Source organism: Cupressus sempervirens, chromosome 3 (assembly GCF_028749045.1).
Source record: "Cupressus sempervirens isolate cs-2001-9-10 chromosome 3, ASM2874904v1, whole genome shotgun sequence".
NCBI lineage: Eukaryota > Viridiplantae > Streptophyta > Pinopsida > Cupressales > Cupressaceae > Cupressus > Cupressus sempervirens.
The window spans coordinates 670,925,712-670,933,569 of NC_143120.1; the positions used below are offsets into that span (position 1 = coordinate 670,925,712).

General features: G+C 36.6%; 1 pseudogene; it reads right to left on the reverse strand.

The window, feature by feature from the left end:
* Positions 1–2,075: 2,075 nt before the first annotated feature.
* Positions 2,076–4,691, reverse strand: LOC149568502 (uncharacterized; annotated as a pseudogene).
* Between the last annotated feature and the right edge of the window lie 3,167 nt (positions 4,692–7,858).

Consider the following 7,858-nt stretch of genomic DNA (forward strand, 5'->3'; position numbering starts at 1 on the left):
AGAATGCTTTGCGTCTCTTTTTCTTTTGAGTGTTTGACAATGAAATGATTATTAATAATAAATTGGGTCTCGCTCGAAATCTATATATCTCAACTATATTGAATACCAATTTTTTCCTCCCATCTAAATTTATTTTTTCTTTGGTAGAAGATGATCTTGGTAGAATGAATACTAAATTTAGTAGATTTGTGTAATGCATAATTTTCTTAGGATTTACAATATAGTTTAAATGAACTCTTCACTCGATTTAAACTTTAATGCTTCTAAGCAATATCTTCCATTCTTACCATACTAAATGATCATATCTCAATGGATTGTTTTCCATTACCATACTAAATGATCATACCTCAATGGATTATCTATTCTATCAAGATGGATGATGTTGGACATATCAACTCGCCTATTATAGAGCACTATGAGGGCTCATACAATTTTATGGACCTATGTAGAGTGGGTGGGAACAAGAAAGTATTTTGTGGTTTAATTTCTTTTGAAAGTATATATTTTTTAATCACATTGAAAATTCTCATGAAGTGGTGTGAGGGCTCACACATAGTTTGGCATTGAGATACTTAGCTTGGCCATCAAGATATGAACATTTGGTTTCTAATTAGATTTTCATTATAATTACACTGCACTAGCAAATTTCTCTAGTTATTCTTATAAAATCTTATATACTAAGGTGAAATTGAAAATTCTGTTTAGCTTAATTCCAATATCAACAGTAATCTAGAATGAACGATTGTTTTTAATGAGTTATTTATGATGAATGAAATAAATGAAAATGTGTTTTACGTGATAATTATAAATTTATTTTTCTAGTGCTATGATGTTATCTTGTACTAATAAGTGCACTAAGTGTGGTCCTAGCCAAGACTTGAAGGAATCACATGGTGGAAATCAAACCTTGTAGTGATAGGGAAAGTGATTATCTTAATTTTTCTTGTTTCAACTTGTTCAATAAAATATCAAAACATAGGAATCACGAACTATCTTCATTTGACTATAATCTAAATTAAAGAATGTGTTAGATTGTCTTTTTCTCTATGTTACAAGTGCATTGAGATAAACTAAACTAACTTTGTTAAGAAAAAGAAAATAATTTCATTAGTATACACAAGTCCATGTGCTATTAGTATTATGTCTTCCATAACTTTATATGTAGTTTCTCTAGATCCAGTTGATTGAATATATATAGTTCTCTCAATTATATAGAAATCATCAAAGCATATCATTTTGGCAATTATAAAACTAGATACATTTGAAAATAAGAATAATTGAAAACGTTTGGCAAATGCAAATATTTTTTTCTGATTAGATAAAGTGGGGTTTGGCTTGAACCCTTAGAAAAAGAAACATCAAGTCCAATAGATAGAAAGACCTAGGTTCACAAGAATTGAGACCCTATAAAATAAAACTATTAAACTAGCAACCAAAAAGGATCCGTAGAAACAAAACCAACAACCTACATGAACATTGAGACTAACAACCATACACCAACATGAACACCCAGCTCATCAACCTAGCACAAGACTACTACTTTCTTAATTCCTTGATCTTATCTAAGAAGCAGGGATGCTTAGAAGGCCTAGATGACAATGTTTAGTTATTAAACTTGTTTTAATGATTTAATTGGAAACTTAAATTGAAAAGTGTGGTAGATTTCTCAAAATCTTCCATGAAGAAAAAAATTTAAATTGAAACTTAAATTTGAGCATATATGTGAAAGAAAAAAATGCAACAATCTATTAAAGTATAATCTTCATGGTTTCTCTTTGGATGGGTATCTAGCAGTGCAAGAAAATAAAACATATACCAAAGAGCTAAAGGAAATGGAAACATCTCAAGGAATATCTTGCTTCTCTTATAAGGTAGGCATATACTTGAGATTAAGAGGAAAACGCTGTGATTTGTGGTCTGTCTTCAATATGTTTGTTCCAGATTTCTTAGGAAGCACAAACGCTTCATTTGGCCTTTCATTTAGACCAACGTGGATTACATGCTACACATACTTGCATTTTTATTGGCCAAAGAGGAAAACTTTAATCACAGTTTAAGCATGTTTAAAGCCTCCTCTATAATTCCAGCAGGCATGATAAGATCTTTGATGCTATTCCCATCTTCAACTCTCTGCTTTTCCACAACGAAGTCTCTTCATCTTCTTTTTATTGTGAAGCGGGAGGAAATTATGTTGGAGAAGAACAAGTCTTATTCAGTGGAACACACAAATTCTTGTTACCCAAAAATGATGATGCTCCAAATGTGTCAAAGTGGCGTTGTTGAGGAATCCTTCCTGACAGATTATTATTTGACAAATTCAAATATCCCAGAAAATTGAGACCCTGGATCGAAACAGGAATCGACTCATTCAACTGATTGCCCGATAAATCCAAAGACTCTAAACTGTGGATGTCTCCCAAGCTATCTGGAACGCCCCCACTTAAATGATTGTGACTCAAGTTTAGAGTAATCAATCCTTTCAGCTTCCCAATTTCCCCTAGAATTTCTCCTCTGAGATTGTTTGCAGAGAGGTCAATAACAGTAAAAGCCGCAGGAATTGAAGAGAAGTCTAGCTCGTTTCCCTTGTTGGTACCTTCATAAGCAATAAAGTACCTTCGACACCTTTGGCCAATGTTTTGAGCATTAGCCATGGGGAGTAATTCTGTGATTTTAGGGGGAATGACACCTGAGAAGCCATTAGAGGCAAGGTCGATGATCTGAAGAATGGGTAAATGAAATATATCTGAAGGAATTATACCCAATAGATTATTCGATCTTAGAACAACAACTCGCAGATTTTTTAAGCTTGCAATCCAATTGGGCAATTCCCCAGTGAAGTTGTTCTTACTGAGGTCCAGGAACTCTAGTAGCTTACATTTGAGAAGCCCTGATGGAAATTCCCCGGAAAATCTATTGCCTCTCGGATCCAATGACTTGAGCTGTTGTAGATTAACCACTTCATCTGGTATTTCTCCCTCCAGTTCATTGCTATACAATGTCACCACTTCCAAAGAGGTGCAACTTTCCAGGTTTGAGGGCAGAGCATGGCTGAGCTTATTATTTGACAGATCCAGATTTTGTAACCTCTTCAACAAAGAGATTGATGAAGGAATGGCACCTCTCAATTTGTTGTTAGACAGTGATAAAAACTCCAGAGAAGGGGGAAGGTTTGTACCAATATAATCTGCAATGTTTCCTTCAAAATTGTTCTTGGACAATTCAAGAATAGTCAACTGATGGTGAAGGGCAAGAGAGGGAAGAGGACCATGGAGATGATTTCCTGAGGTTCAGGTCTTTAGATTATGCAATTTAGTCCATAACAATAAGGGTATGCTTCCCACCAGACTGTTTCTGGAAAGATCTAAATGCTCAAGTCTGGTCTGGTAGGACAACCATTTTGGAATGCTCCTACCCATGTTACAGCCTCTAAGCAATAGCATTAACGGATTAAAAGAAGGAATCCAATCTTTGCTTATGTTGAGAGTCAATCCACTATCAGTTAACCAAAGGTACTGCAATTTGGTTAGGTTTTGAAGCAGAGATTCTGTCACTAGTCCCTCCAACTGATTGCCCCATATTGAAAGGGTTTCAAGGGAGGACAATTGACCTAATTAGTGTGGAACACTACCATTCAATTTATTTACACTTAGATCAAGATATGTCAAGGATGATAATTTGGACAACCACTGGGGAATAGTGCCTTGCAGTCCATTATCACAAAGGTGGACAAAATTGAGTGAAGAGAGATCGCTCAAGGATGAGGGAATTGTTCCATAGAGTTTATTGACACCCAAATCTAGATATGTCGAGAAGCTTAGATTCCCAATGAAAGATGGGATTGTACCTGTTAACTGATTCACTGAGAGGTCCATGTGAATGAGGCTTAAAGCTGCAATTTGGGCTGGCAGAGTCCCATTCAGGAGATTCATCCTCAAATTGATTGAAACCAAGCTATTTATGGTGAATAACCAATTGGGTATTTCATAAGAAAGTGAATTGTTCTCCATATGCAGATATGCAAGGGAAGTCAGATTTCTGAGGGGAGGAGGAATTTGACCTACCAGACTACAATTGGTCATCTCCAGATGCTAAATCCTCTTCAGATCACCAATCGACTCTCCCAATTCTATCATAGGAAGGCCACTGAGATTGACCCCACGGAGTGAAATATACTCCAGTTGAGTAAGATTCCTGAGCCATTTCAAACAGGGGATTTTCAGATGCTCTAAATCAAAAAAATCCAAGTAACGCAGCTTTGAAATCCTTCCCATTTGTGGGGTCAGGAATCCAGAGAAGCCTATGTTGGAGAGGTTGAGATAAGTGAGGTCTGTCAACAAGGACATGTTTGTAGGCATCTCAACTCCATGGAAGGAATTCATGCTCAAATCCAAGTATTCCAGTTGGCTCAATGGGAAGAGCTTGAAGTTCTCACTCATGGAGTGAAGAGAAAGGTTGAAACCTCTGAAATCAAGAGAATCCACTTGTCCTGAGTGAGATTCGTAGTGGAGGGTTGTCCATTGGCAACAATTAGAAGAGCCATTCCAAGACTCCAAGAGGCCATTCGGATCTTTCACGTTATCTCTCAATTTCAACAAAGCATTGTTCTCTATTTCGAGGCATCCATGTGTTTGTGGGCAAATAAAATAGATTAGTACACATATTTTAAGAATAACTCTGATTTTTTGCGCCATTGTTTTCTCATGCTCTATATATTGCTATGTTCCCCCAAGTTTCCAGTATGGGGACGACAGGGGACAGTGGGACGGGTTTTAGGGATGCCAATTTTTTTTGGCGATTTTGGGGACGAGGGGGACGAGGACGGCTATATATATAAGAAAATTTTTAAATATAGTATATACATTAAAATTTGTAAATATACATGTCATTCATATGAAACTAAGCACAAAGCATGTCATTTAAACATTATAGAACCATAACATACAACATTTGAATGCCATCTATGAAATAATATCCGATTTTAGTATTTTACTATTTAGTATTTTAGTATCCAATTCTCAAAATGCATATTAATACAATATCAGAGAACACTGAACAGTGAACATTAAGTTATTAACCATTGTCAATATCATAAGACTCATAATGATAAGCATGATAAATCATAAATCTAAAAATTAAAATCAAAATATTCCCAAAGCTATAGGCTTCCATAAAGTAATAAGTATCATATAATCAATGTATCATAATCATGTTCATGTTCAACATAAAAAGAAAAACATAGAAAATGAAGCAGACTGCTGCTTCTATTCTACCTCTACTAATCCATGGCATCAAAATCAGAATCCTCCTCATTGTCATCCTCCACAGGAAGTGTAGTCTCATCTAATGGAACCTCAACCAGTCCTGGTGCTATGTCATCCTCATCTATCTAGGCCACATCCTCAGGCTCAACATCCCATTGCAAAGCTGGTGTCTGTCTATACTCTGGAGTCTGGTGATCGGCAAGTTGAAGAGCATGATGCACTATCACTAGCTTCTTCGCTCTTTTAGAGGTAAGTCTATTCCTCTTGATAGAGTGGATATATGAATATGTGGACCAGTTCCTCTCTGCAGCTGAAGAACTAGCAACCTATGAAAGGAGGCAATCGAAAAGTATCTTTAACTCAGGTGTATCTCTCCCATGCCAAGTCCACTATCGAATAGGATCCCCCTGTGCCAAAACAACTCTATCCAACCTTGCTTGTGGCTTACCCAAGTTTGGGCCATGAAGGTTGGTGAAGTCAAGGAACTATGCATGAAGATTAGAGGCATATTGAGCTGAATACATCTTATCAATTGCTTTTGTTAAGCCATCCAAAACCTCAGGATCATCACATGGGAGGCCACTTCCACCCAACTATGCATACCATTTGGGATTTAGAGCAAATGTTGCCATATGAAGTGGGGTATTCATTATGTTCCACCTCCGCGTCACAATAGGCCTAATATGCTCCTCATAAAAGCCCAATGTAGGATCCTTTGCCGAAACAATTCTCTTCATCTTACCCAACATGCTATCAATAGTCTCATAGATCTCTCCTAAACTAGGAGCATCAGTATCAGCATATCCAATGACATCAACTGTGGGTGCTATGACAGAGCAAATGTATCTGCAAGATCAAAATGCCAACAAAACAAAAAATCAGAATTAGAATTTTAAGAATTTTAAGATTATTAGTAAGAAAATCAGCAAGCAAAAGACTAATAGTAAATTTAAAAACTAACAACTTACTTCATTGTGGACCACCAACTCTCATCAAGGATCCTTTGCCTCACCGCTTTTCCTTCAGTGGACTTAGAATGAGACCATCGTCCCCACTCTAGATTCACCACCATCAATTGAAGGACCTCATACACCTCAATCATGCTCTCCATCAAGATGAAATATGTGCAATACCTATAGCAACAATTAAAAATTAAAATTTTAAACTTAAACATTAATGATTAAAATTTAAAACAAAAAGCATCACATGTAAGTAAACTTATAAATAATTTTTAAAAATAACTTAAAGTTAAAACAAACTAAAAGTAAACTATAATTATAATTGACATACCTTGTCTCAGCTGGTTTGAGGAACTCCTTCTTAGAGAAGGACCTGAATGGAGCAAGTGAAGTGTGGTGGTTGCAAATAAACATTTGCACTTCTCTAACTTCTAGCACTCCTTGCTTCACCCATTCAATCTTCCCTATGTCCTTCAATGCATTGTTCAAGGAATGAACACAATGTAAGGGGTCCAAAATATGTGCCTATAAGCACCCTTTATCATCAAACCTGCTGATTTGCACATAGATGCAAAATCTGTGATAACCTGTATAACATTAGAGGGCCCAATCTCCTCTATGGCATCTCGTAAAATGGTGAACTGAAAATCTGCATCCTTCTTCTTTCCTAAGCAATCTATGGCTCTCAAAAAATAAGAGCCAGCAGGGGATGTGACAATGATATTGATGAGTGGCCGATGTCTAACATCGGTCCACCCATCCATCACAATAGAGCAGCCTGTCCTAACCCAAGTGCATCTCACATCCTCAAATAATAAAGCAACCTTTGAGTACTCTTCATCTAGGATAGTGGTTCGTAGCTTATGCTCACCGAGGGGCACAAATGAGGAATTCTTGCTCATAATATCTTTCACCATTTGTTTATAATAAGTGAAATGGGATGCATTATATGGGATACCATTAGCAACAAAGAATCTACCAATGGATGCCTCACACTTCAACTTTTCCTGTGCATTAAACATACTTTCCACCGAGCCCTTCTCACTACTACTTATCTTTCTCTTCCCTCTAGACCCACTAGGGCTGCCACTAGTACCCATGGTGGATGAAATATGCCTAGATGATTGTGAGGGAATGGATGGTGATGTCATTGTCAAATTTTGCCCTTCCATTTCAGCCTCTAAGTGCAATCTTTGACATTCTAATTTTTGTTCATTGGTTAGGTTAGGACAAGCTTTGACTCCTTGGCATGTAACACCTAAAAAATGTGACTTCACTCTTGTATAGCTGCTCCTAAAATCATCAAGACAAACATGATAATCCCACGCCCTAGTCCCTCTCGAATTTTTTTTATCTTTTGGCCTAGGTGTGACATATTGGAGAAGAGGTTTTTTTCCTATTGAAAGGACCCTTTGCAAAATTCTTCATAATGTCGAAAGGGCATTTAAACAAATCAGCTTTAGGATTGGGTTTTTGCCTAGTGTCACTACTAACAACATCAACCTCTACATTTTCTTCTTCGCTACTACTACTTGTACTCCCACTGCTGCTCATTGTGTTTAAATATGCAATTGAATAGATATATGAGCTGAAACAATGAAAAAAAAATTTAAAAAATCAGCCTTTGCAAGCTACAAA